The sequence below is a fragment of the Astatotilapia calliptera genome, chromosome 3 (genome assembly GCF_900246225.1).
Source record: "Astatotilapia calliptera chromosome 3, fAstCal1.2, whole genome shotgun sequence".
NCBI lineage: Eukaryota > Metazoa > Chordata > Actinopteri > Cichliformes > Cichlidae > Astatotilapia > Astatotilapia calliptera.
The window spans coordinates 37,959,083-37,972,038 of record NC_039304.1 but is presented as its reverse complement, the minus strand read 5'-3'; the positions used below and the strand labels follow the sequence as shown (position 1 = coordinate 37,972,038).

At 39.1% G+C, this 12,956-nt stretch overlaps 1 pseudogene; it reads right to left on the bottom strand.

The window, feature by feature from the left end:
• Positions 1 to 2,039: 2,039 nt before the first annotated feature.
• Positions 2,040 to 2,650, bottom strand: LOC113019451 (histone H1-like; annotated as a pseudogene).
• Between the last annotated feature and the right edge of the window lie 10,306 nt (positions 2,651 to 12,956).

Here is a 12,956-nt window from a genome sequence, read left to right as displayed (position 1 = left end):
AAAGAACATAACACCGCATCTCTTATTTGTTTGTCTCATGTCACTTGTCCGCTTCTGCTGAATCTTGTACATGCAGTCTCAAAAAACAAACATTAGCAACACACATTGATTATCCTGGTGGGCAGGCGTCGGCCAACCACATTCCAGAGGTGCCATAAAAACACCATAAAATCAACCATCCATTGCTGTGGAAAATATGTTATTCATATCATCAAAGTAACCGTCACATTTTCCCAAAAACACAATGTAACAGCATCACCACTCATAACCGGTAAACACAGTTTTCCTCACACATAAACCCAGAAATCCTGTAGTAGGAAAAAACATCAACCAGTTGTCCTGGTATAAATCGCATCATCAATTCAAATGAAGAACTGGCATGCTGTAAGAAAAGAAAATGCAAATATTAGCGCTTGCGCAGGCGTATGCATACTTTGTCACAGCTCCCTCTGTGAGCAACACAAGCCTATGAATAACACACCTGATAAATGCACAGACACAGAAAATGGCATTTAAAAGGTTAAATCATCATGCAACCTCGAGTGTTGCTGTCATCTTTCTGCTCCTGTAAAAGGAAACACATGGGTTCATCTGCACCTTTGTCAGGTGGGGGTTAACTTCACACAATCATGTTCAGTCAGTCAGTCAGTCAGTTATTTTAAAATTCTTACTCATTCAGTCAGTGGTTCCTTCTTTTGCTAATTGTGGAAATTATCATCGCATTCGTTTCCACGCTCAGCAAAACAACGTTATTTCAAAAAGAAAAATAATTTAGACTGGATTTCCTCGTTGAATCCTTTTTGGGGGGGACTCTCATTTCCTAATTGTCCCAAATAAGTGGCTTTCTCCTGAACCCATTTTAAATGTGGAGAAACTCACTTGCAACAATTTTCTTGACGATGTGTAACGCTTTTAATTCCCGACTTGCAGATCTGCTCAAAGAAAAGAAATTCACAAGCAAAATCAGTGCTTGTTCAAAAATGAAAAATAAAAAATAACAGAGATTATCAAACCAAACTCTCAGTGCACTGTGAAAGTATCAAAATAAAAAGGCCTTGTTAAGTCATGACACAAACTCCTCATCATCTTCACAACAGGAGAAGAATCATTAGCTAGATTCACTCCAAACCAACCATCAGCTGCACAACACACAACATAAGCCTAATATGTCTTATTAGCTATGAGTTTAATCACCCGGTCTGTGCTCTTCACTCATTTAGGCCACACACCCATTTTATTCAGTTTTCCTTTTCCCTTCATCATAAAACATGTGACATGCTGTCATGCACTTCACAAAAGAAGTTTGTTCTGACGTATTCAGAGTTGTGTATCTAAATACAGGATTCACTCGCACATCAAAACAGGAAACTCAGTGTTTTAGAGTCTCCACTCAACACACAACAAACTCCAACACATCTCATTCACTCGTGCTAGAATTCAGTCACCTTTCATTAATCTAAAACTGATCAACTAATTTGCATATCAGCTATTAACCCGCTAAGTTGACAGGACGACAGAAATGCATGTTCAAAATAGTATCACAAAAGACAATTTCCCTCATACAGTAAATTACTTGTGCTGCATCAATCAAGCAGGAAGCTATATTAACAACTAAATTTATTGTCTGATCACTGGTTGGTCAAACCAGGATCTTTTTTCCCACAAAAGTTAAACTGTTGTCCTGTAACCTAGAGAGTCAATTTTTTTTATTGGATAAATTCAGTATTTGATAACAAGTGTCTGCTAAATTGACACTATTTTAACACTGATGAAAGATAACAAGCATGTCTGTGGAGCTGCATCTCCAACAGAGCATGTTCTGTGCTATGAGTTCCACTGGTCTTTGCATCACACGAGGTGACTTGGACAAGATGATAAACAGACTCACGCTTAAAATGTCTAATCTTCATGAGTTATTTTGTGTTTGTATTAGTAGGGTTAAGGCATGTTCTGTGTGATTTTGTATATGTTTGTATATGTTTCAGACTCCTTCACAATTTTCCAACTTAAGCAGTCAGTTTTCTTTTTCCCCAGGTTTGCTAACCCAAATTTTGATTTCCCACATTTAATAACAAAATTTGTGTTCTCACCACTCTCACTATTGTCCTCTGCCACTTCAATAGTCCAATAGCAGGCAGTTTCTCCTTCAGCTTTGTCCTGTCCCTCCTCTGATGCGGTTGACTTTGTGCTAGTGTCTGAAGTGCTGCCGCTGCCTTCTTGGGCGACTTCTTAGCAGCTGCTGCCGGTTTCTTGGCTTTGGCCGCGGCGGGCTTCTTGGCTTTGCTCTCAGTAACCTTGTTCATCTTAAAGGATCCGGAGGCCCTGATGCCCTTGGTCTGCACCAGAGTGCCCTTCGCCACCAGGCTCTTGATGGCGGTCTTGACACGGGCCTTGTTCTTGTCCACATCGTAGCCTCCGGCAGCCAGAGCCTTCTTGAGAGCGGCCACAGACAGGCCGTTGCGCTCCTTGGAAGCGGCCACGGCTTTCACAATCAGCTCGCCCACGCTGAGGCCGACTTTCTTGGGCTTGGAAGTCATCGTCTTCTTCTTCTTGGCCTGAAACCTCTGCACAGGGCGCAGGGCGTGTTTATGATGGAGCCTTTCCCACCACAGCACTGGCACGTTGAACGCATCATGAAGGGTCCATTTCTTTCATGTCGCTAGCCAGCATGCTAGCTTGCTGGCTTGCCCGAGTCACTCAGTCCTTTCTGAGCAGTTCAACATGCTGCCACCGCCATCTTGCTCGCCCCTCTGTGGAATTCATCCAATCAGACAGGAAGATGGGTTTGCTTTCTTCTGCTGCTGCTGTTTGTCCACATTGCTGCTGCTTTGCTGGGACTTTTTATGCTCAGGACTTGCTGCTGTCTCTTTATCATGTTATTGCTTTGGAGCTGCATTCCTTATCTTCAGGGAGGAGTGAGCTCGCTTGTGAGGTTGAGAAACACATGGCACTGTAAATAAGTCAGCCAGAAACTTGGCCTGCATGTTTCCAATGATGTTAAACTATAACTTTCTTCCGACCGCTGCATGTGGAAAATTGATTCAGGTCTGCTTTTCACCTGAAAGTGACAAACTAAGACATTTCATTATTATCATCGCTGCTTAATCAACACACACATCTCTCTCTCTCTGTGTGTGTTTGTGTGAACAATCCTTTCTTAAAAGCATAAAATGACATTGTAGTTGTTTTTCGGCTGATCAACACGAAACCTTTTTCCCATGATTATTTTTCTTCGTCTACAATGTAATTTTTGTCTCTTTTTCACTCTTTTTTTTTTTTTTTCGTTACAATAGCTGGTGACCTGCAGAATCACCGCTCTCACTCACAATCAAAGGCAATTACTTTTACACAGCGCACAAAAACACTGTGATGTCAGACACATTCACACTCACTTTGTCATCTGCATAAATAAGTCATGTGGCTGGAGATATGTGCCATGGTGATCCATAGGCATGATCACACATTTATTTAATTATTTTCAACCCAACAAAACAAATAAACAAAAACATGATGCTGATGTTATGAACACTCTACACACAAGTCAAGATGCAGGAAAACTGCTCACGGAAACGCTGCACAGTCCCTGTTTCCCTCTCTTTGAGTAGTTCCCAGACAGCTCTTGATCTGATAATGTGTAGCTTGCTCATCAGCTCAGAAAAAAACCTGCAACGCAACATCACACAGTAGTTGCTCTGCCCACAGCGGCAAAGTCTTACACTTTCATATTCAACACAGCTCCTCCATCATGTACTTTTAGATGTTTCATACAGGGTTCAGCATATTAGTTGTTTTCACAGGTGTGCTCCACATCTCAACAATGGCTCATAACAAGACGACAGTCTTTCACACAGGTCAAGTGCCTCTATGCACTTCATTAGTTTAAATATTTACCTATATCACTTCACCTCACATGTCATTGTACTGAATTTAAGCAACCACAAGCTTAATGTAGATTACTTTTAACAACTATCCACCTCAATTAAATCTATGGTCTGGCACACAGGCTGCTGTCGATCAGGGCAAGCTAAAGAATAAACATTGTGTCAGCAAGGGGTGGGGGGAAAGCCATTCACCAGAGCATATCTTAAGTGCTGTTGATGTGGGCTGGCCTTCTCCACAGCTCTCCAAGGCTGGTGTGTTTTCTGAAAACTTCTAACATTTGAATTTATAAGCCTGCGATTAACCGCACGGCTCAGGTCCGTGTGACCGCGCTCGCGTGAACCCGCGCAGCTGTGGAGCCGTCGCTCTCTCTCTTTTTTACATAAATACTTTGTGCTGCCAGGAGCAAAGTCCAGCACAAACGTCTGTCTCCCTCCGACTCACTCTTGGTTGCTTAGAAACCCATGATAACAACAACAGTCGGTGTCACAGACCACATGTTCTGCTCCGCACACACTCACACAACAACAACAACAAAAACGACGATGACAACAATGACAACAACACAAAATAGGCCTATTGTCCAGCACAATCTGGACCCCGCGGAACTTCTCAACACCCCACTGAGCGGTGGAGAACTCACTACAGTACCCCACACAGCGGTCTGTATTGTGTGTGTGTGTGTGTGTGTGTGTGTGTGTGTGTGTGTGTGTGTGTGTGTGTGTGTGTGTGTGTGTGTGTGTGTGTGAGATCCAGATGTGACCCTGTGAAGACTCCCCAAAGCTGGTGCCAGGAGTCTAGCGGTCCATCTGAACAAAAGGCTCTTATACTTAAACAGATATACGTGTGCTTGCTATACCATAAATCAATAAGAAAAGATACGACCTCTCCTAGGAGGTGTGATCTACGCCGGAACACTCTGTAGAGGGAGTGAACGCACTCCCCCTTCATGCTACACAGAGCTGTTACAGACCTCCTAGGATGAGACATTCTTTCAATCTACAAATGATTATACACCTCTAAGCATATATGGTTAAATATTTCTAAGCATAAATGACAATCAACAATACAAATCTAACACATATAGCACCCAAACCTTATCAACAGCACTGCCGATATAGCGATGATGGTGTAAAAAGCCCTCTGTTTTGATTGGTCAACCCGCTCCCTGTTTCTACTCAATTCCTCTGGCCCTGGGAGGGCACAGAGAACTGAAATGCTGTAGAAAGACATGACAGTTAGGGTGAAGCCTATGATACAAAAGAACATAATCATTTCAGAGCTAACCAGATAATATACAATAAAATTAAGCAAGTATAGGATGCAAACGTTTCCAGTGCTGATGTTTCTGATCCTGATCCTATTTGCCTGTCTTATAAAATATTATCCAATGTGTTAAGACTACATCCTACATAGTCCTAATGTATAAGAACCCAGTTTATATAACTAGACAGTTTAGAAAGTTTTAACCCAGAAGAATTGTTTTTTGCAAGATTAACGGTTTCTAAATATTAAATCTAAATAGTAAATGTACTGTAGAATAAAACTTGTGCACAACTCAATTAAAAAACTTAATTAAGAACTAAATAAATCATCTACCTAATCAAGTACCTCACCAAAATGTCTTCCCAGTCATCCTGTTTCAGTGTCTGCAAACAACCAGACGCCTGTTCACTGATGTCTGATCAAATATTAATCTCTAAGATAGGTGTGTGTTGCTTTTTGGTTCCTTTTTTGGCTGGTATTTGTTGGGGTTTTTTTGGCAAATCAGACAGTCAGATGTATTCTTTCATGCCTACGGATTCAAATTGCAGGGTCAGGAGAACCACTGTTTGAATAAAACATCAATCACCTCTACTGAGCATTTACAAAAACAAAGCATCATGAAAGTGAATAACAAACACACGGTGTAAACTATAATAAGAATGGTGGAATGTATGAATAAAACATGCATATCAGGACTTGTATCAATAAAATAATTTCCCAAAATTATTGAATAAGTCTTACATCATCAGTCATTAACAATTTCCATCGTTGTGAATAATGCTGAATTTGTGTGGATCATTTGGTCAGTCGATTATTCTGAAAATGTGGAAGTATTCAAATGGCTCGTAAGTGAAAAGGTGTGGATGTAGTCACAGCCCAGTGCACATGTGCACATGGCTGTATTTTTCCATGCGACTAATGATTTGTACTACATTTCCACCATCCACCAAGATTTTCCACCAGAAATGGTGTTTTTAAACAAAATATGTAGGTAAAATAAGTCATAAAAAGTAAAAGCTATACTTTTAAATATACTACAAAATTTCTTCTTGAATTAAGTCATCTGTTTCACTACTCATTACAATAACTTTGCATTACTGCCTAACATGTCCGGAGATGCAGTGTTAGTAGTTTTTATGCAAAAATATATACAAATGTTTTGCACGTCACTGTTTGAAATTTTCATTATGACTTAGAGGTACTTTAAAAAAAAACATTCAAAGTCTTCATCAACGTGTCTTGTTTTTCTGCATGGTGAACAAACAACAAAGGTAACACCCAAGCAGATCAAACCTGGGGTCCGTTCTTCGTACCTCGCTTACTACATCCAAGATCAAATCATCGCGCTAACTTTGAGCTCGCTATTCCGGTTCTCCGAACACATCTGTTGTTGACGATTAGTACAGCTGGATGAAGTAATGTGAGATCACTGAGTGGCTTAACAGGGGCTACGCATCGATAGTAGAAACATTGATCGGCAACCCTCTGATTGGTCGGCGAAAATGTCGAAGGAGCGCGCTCAGTATTTTTCGGCAGCAGAGCAAGAACTTTTGATTGAGGGATTTCAGGAGTTTCAGAGTTTAATCAGAACGCAAGGGAACACTGCAAAGGCTGCAAAAGCAAGGAGAGAGGGCTGGCAGAAAGTTGCTGACAAATTAAACTCGTAAGTAATTTAATAATAACAATAATAATGGAGTGGATTGATATAGCGCTGTTCAAGGCACCCAAAGCGCTTTACAATACCACTATTCAGTCACTCTCACATTCACACACTGGTGGAGGCAGCTACGGTTGTAGCCACAGCTGACCTGGGACAGACTGACAGAAGCCAGGCTGCCATATCGCGCCATCGGCCCCTCTGGCCAACACCAGTAGGCGGTAGGGTAGATTTATCATATCACACTATATTATCCAATATTATATTACATTATATTGTATTATGTTATATTATATCCCCTTTCACATTAGAGCCACAACAGGACCCACTAGAACATGGGAACAAGTAAAAGTGAAATATAAGAATATTCTACAGACTGGTAATATTTATCACTTATATTGCTTTTAGTCTCTTGGAAAGAGACCCTGGAATAATCTGTTTGTTTGTTTATAACAGCAACCAAGAAAAGGGCAGAGCAAAAAAAAAGACAGGTGGTGGTCCTGCACCCCCTCGTCAACAAGTTGGTTAAGTAAATAATACCCTCACGGGAAAATCGATATCTCTCAATGAGCACACTGTCGCGCTGAGCTAAAGGATCCTGTCTGTCCCGCAATATACGCTGAATTCTGAGAACTCTCCTTATCAATCTTGCACCTTCGCAATGGGTGGCTCGCGTATACGGACAGGAAATGGCTGCGACAGGCTTCCCAAATCCACCTTCGCTTTTATAGCCGTGGTCTCTCATCTTGATTACACAAAGTAATTTGCAATTACTACTCTGAAATATGAATTACATCTGTAATAATCACATACATGTAATAGAATGATTAATAGTACATTTCCCTTTTTTTAGGAAATGACCTGTATTTATCTGTATGGAATCAATAAAAAGATCAAATACTGCATTATCTTTAGTTACATTGATAATATTTATTTATGGTAAAACGGTGGAAAAATATCGCTGTTGCTTTCGTATAAATGAAGCGGACATACCTGCGTGGCCGCGATCTAATCCTGTTTACATAAAGTAAACCCGCTCCCGAGCAGGTTTACGCTTACGGCTCTGTTGCTATGACAGCAAGTCCCGGATGAGCATCAGAGAACCGAACGATCCAGGATCACGCGAAATCGTCAACAATCTAATCCAGCTAACTTACTTAGCGAGGTACGAAGAACGGACCCCAGGATGGAGAGAAACGATAACAAAGGCGTTCCATAGGATGAAGTTATAATTGTTAATGTGAAAAACATTCTTTCTAAAATAAAAATAAAAAATTGACTTTCGAAAAACAAAACTCTCTAATATTTTTTTGTAATTGAAGAAACTAAAATAGAAAAAATGTGAAAAAATATGCTTAGTTTAATATGTGTTAGTTTGGTAAAAACCTTATAACAGCTTGTCTCATGAGGCATTGATGGATGTTTATATTGAGAGAAAAATGTTAGTTGACTATTTTTTTTTAAAGTTATGTGATTTTATTGTAATAGTAAATACTTATTTATTATATTGAAATACTTATTTCCTTAAATCTTGAATCTCTGACATACTGTCCAAACAATTACAAATGAAAATGACTACAATTAACACTGAACATTAAAAATTTGACTAAATTTTATATTTTTAGACAAAAGCTAAACTGGTGAGTCGAATTAAAAATATCCAAATGAAATAAAAAATTATAACTAATTGGAAAATTTAGAAAATATAATAACTCTGATAATATAGTATAAAAATATAATAACTCTGTGTAACCAATATTTAAGTAAATACTAAAAAGTTAAAAGATCGTGTTGTCATTAAAACTACAATGGTACAGAAAACCAGAAAAATAGATTGATAAGCTGGCTGCTGAACCAGAAGTAGCTTTGAGCTGAAAGATTCATGTTAGTGAATAGGACAACAAAATGTCATATTGAGCCTATCATTGTCTGGATATTTGGCTCGGTTCAATGCAGAGCAAAACAAGGAGAAAATATATTTGAAACAAGCAGAGAGTCTAGAGTATGAGAAGATAACTCAAGAGTGGAACAGTCATTTACATTAGGCACACAGTAAATGCTTTTTACTTTCTAATCTGTATAAACAACCAATAACTGGTCCATGTAACCTGTTTAGGAAAAACAGCACTCTATTTTACATTTGTCTTGTGTAGTCATGTTTATAGATGTGAAGCACTCCAAAGACTTATTTCACAGTTAGAACCTTTTTAGTCAGCATTTTGATGACTCAGATGATCTTTTTCAATATATCTAAGAAGCAGTTGATAATGAAATGAATGAAAATTCTGTGTTTTTACATTGAAATGTGCAATATTCAAATCATTTTTTGTGCAGATGATACAGTTTTTACATCCATGTTTATGGTCTAATTACCTTACTATTTGTATTACACTATTGCAGATTTCCTACTCGGTGTAAAAACAACAGAGGTAACACCAGAGTGCTGGACAGATTAACAAGGACTCAGAAAACATTATCACACATGCTTCAGTGGCCCCAATGACTATGATATAGGTTATCAATGACCTCCAAACCTGAACAATAGTGAGCCCCTTTATTGCCATAATGGTGTAAAAAGACCTCTGCTTTGATTGGTTAGCCTGCTCTCTCTTCCCACCCTGTTCCCCTGGACGTGGGTGTTTGAGAACACAGAGAACAGAAATGCTGCAAAAAAAAAAGGTGCCAATTAAAAAGAAACCCACAAAACAGAAATACAATATCATATTGAGTTTTTCGTTGCCCAGAAAAGTCTGAGTGAGATAAAGAAAACTCAGAAACCAAACACATCCAATGCTGATATATTTGATATTGACCCCTCTTGCATGTCTCAGTCTCCGGTAGGTGATGGGTTTAACAACGGCAAGGTAGCGCTCCACATAGCTAAGGAGGTGGAAGAAATCCTGTCCTCAGGAGGCAACAGTCTCAAAGCATGGCCCCACCAACATCATGTCTGGGAGATTGAAATAGCTGCCAAAAAATAAGATGTTGTACCCCACACATGTAATCAGGTCCATGGCAAATGAGTTATAGAGGAAGGCGTCAGACGGGTGGTTGTTGAATCTGCGTAGAATTACTTCATATATCCAGCATGACTAATTTAAATTTCACATCTAAACATATTTTTGTCTTTTAATTTTCACATATTCTTTAAGAATATTCATTCTTTTAGAACAAATCATGTTGAAAAGAAACAAGTTAGTCGTGTTTTATCCTCAAGCTCCGCCCCCTGGAAAGGAAAAATCGGCTGCACTGTCCGCCATTTTTGTCTCTCGCTTTGGAAAATCTACTACCATCTGGAGTTTTACACTTGAAGGTAAATAGGATTTTAAAGCTAACACACCAGTGAGAAAGAGTGTAGACCCTTTATATATGTGGACTTTTACTGGGGTGTTGTTATTTTACAGGTATGTGGGCTGTTTATCGAAAACCATGAAAGGCCAATGTTAGCTAGCTCCAGTTTGCTAATGGTAACCGAAATTATGCGATAAGCAAATTAGTAATTAACATATATAATGTGAGTTAATATTGTTTGTATATTCTTTGAGTCTAAATTACCAGACTATTACAAACTTGCATCGGTGTCTGTAGTAAGTGGTGGTACCTGCAGTGTCTTAACCATTAAACAAGCTAATGTAGGGCTGGGATATGACTAGTTTGTTGAAACATGTCTGCTGCCAATGTGACTGCTCACACACGGTAACATTACCAGCACATAGCCACAGCCGCTAAAAACATGCTGAAAGGTCAATCTAGCTTCTGTAGTCAGCAGCTGGAAGACTCAACACAGACCCAAGATTCAGTGTAACGGTTATCTAAATGCTGTGTGTCCTGTTTGTAAGCCCAGAAAAAGAAATTAAATAAAATGACGACCTTGAGCTTCAAGCTAATGTAAGCGTAATGCTATAGCATAAAGCAACTAATGCAATGATGACGTTGTTAAATTAGTAAAAATACAGTAAATATATCCAACATGAATATTTTTGGTCTAAACATAATTAAGTCTCACGCCTTTCACTTGTTTTAGAAGGATGTTCAGTCTTTTAAAACCAGTCATATCAAAATAACAGAAAATAGTTACGTTTTCTGTTGAAACTCCACCCCCCAGGGCGTGTTCTGCGAGGGAAAATTCACTGTGGCGGTCCGCCATTTTTTGTCGTTGCTTCGTTTACGTTTGGTGCTGAGCTTTACTTTGTCGAGGTAAACTGAAAACTACATGTTTGAGAGGAAACGAAGAGAACATCCATTAGATGGAGAAGTTTTTCTCATGAATTGCTGTTGAGCAACAAAATGGAAAAAACAAGTCATTCCTTAAGTTAACTAACGATAATGCTAGCTTAAGCTGCGGGACAATATTATGTGCATTAGCTTTTTTTCAGTGTGTGCCCAGTCACATCCGCTTGTTTTTTCTCAGTGAATACAGACTAACAAACTCGTGTCCATTTAGTTAACTGGTTGTACCTAAAATGTTTTAGTTAAACAGTTAAATAAGCTAGTTTGCCATGGGGTGGGCTCTGTTGGGGGGGGGGGGGGGGGGGGGGTGAAGATTTGCATATGTTATCTCACATTCTGTAAGGTAAATTTTCTGGAAAGGTCAAATTAACTAATTTAACTAAGTATTAATGAAAGACCTTGATGTGTATATGACAATAATAGATGTAGTTTCTGGGTCATTTGGCAGAACTGCAAAATGGCCAGAAGGAGGCAACTGCTGTGGTTGCAAACAGGCTTTGGGTGGTTTGGAAGTAAGGGCAACTATGGAACTGCTCAGCAACATGGGACCCATAGCTAATAAATAGTAATATAACTTTGTGTGGATGTAACCTTGTGAGATTTGAGATTTTGACAGCATTTTTATGTGACAACTTCTCTTTTTAGATAAATGCAGAGTTTAAGCGCATTACCACCATGCCACTGCAGTCCAGATTACTCTCGCAGATAGATGTGCTATCTGACAAACTCATAAAGGTCTTCAAAAGGCGAGGAGGACAAATAGGAAGAAGACTGCAGAACATTCTGGAGCCCACGGCCCAGGTAAGAAAAAAGTAATTTGTGTATACACTCTAGGGAAAATAATAATTTTAACAAAATGCTGCTTGTCACTCTATGCCAGGAGTATGTTGAAAATCACCTGGGATTTTCACAATTTACCATGGGTGTGTTTTTTTTTTTCTTCTTTTACCTGCATTAGAACTATGTGTGGAGTTCATAGTTGAACACCTCTCTATGCTCTGACAGTATTCTGCTTCTTTGCATGGAGATTTCACTTCATGCATTACCTTTTTAAGCATTCTGAGGACTCAAATCACATGCTGTAATGAATCCATTTTTGTTCACCTAATGTGTTAATGTTAACATTTTTTGGAATAGTGACACAGATTGAAAAAAGATTTGGTATAATGTTCTTTGACCAGTGTTCTGTTTAATTAAATTTTGGAATTCTGCATTTTCTAGGCCACAGATGAAGCCATTATCCAACGATCTAATAAGGAAACAACCATGGGAATTTACATCATAAAGTCAAGAGATGCCAATGGCAGCCCTGAGGACATCGGGATAGTCCTTGAAGGCCAGAGAGTCTGGCAGGATTTGGATAACTATACCCTAGCAGCTGCAATGCTGTTTGGACTAATGTACACTTTGAACCTCACCTACCCACTGGAAAAGTATACCTTCGAGGTATTATAGAAACTGGTTATGGAGCTCAAAAGGAACAGCCTTTCAAAGAAGGCCCAGGTTCTCAGGACCAGACTGTACGATTGAACAGTTTTCCAGTTATGATGTGGGAACAACATGTTTACCTCTTCGAATATATACCATCCTTTCTTTTAAGCCAGCACTGGTAAAGTTGCAGTACATAGTGAAACTTATTTTTCTGGCACTTTTCAACTTGGGGCCTTTATTACTGCAGTTTTCACTTTTCAAGCCATGGCTCTTTTAAAAAAAAATTCAAACTTTGAATGTCCATTTTTCTCAATGGAAATGGTGCCTTGCACCAATTTCACCAATTTGCAATTTTGTTCCCAAGGTGCACCACTACAAACAGATTGCATCGTCTAGTATTAGTGATTGTGATGTTTAGTAATAGAAGCAAGCCAATACTAATCAGTTTAGGTCTCTTGGTTTTGTGCCTGTGGGTTATAATGTTATTTTAAGT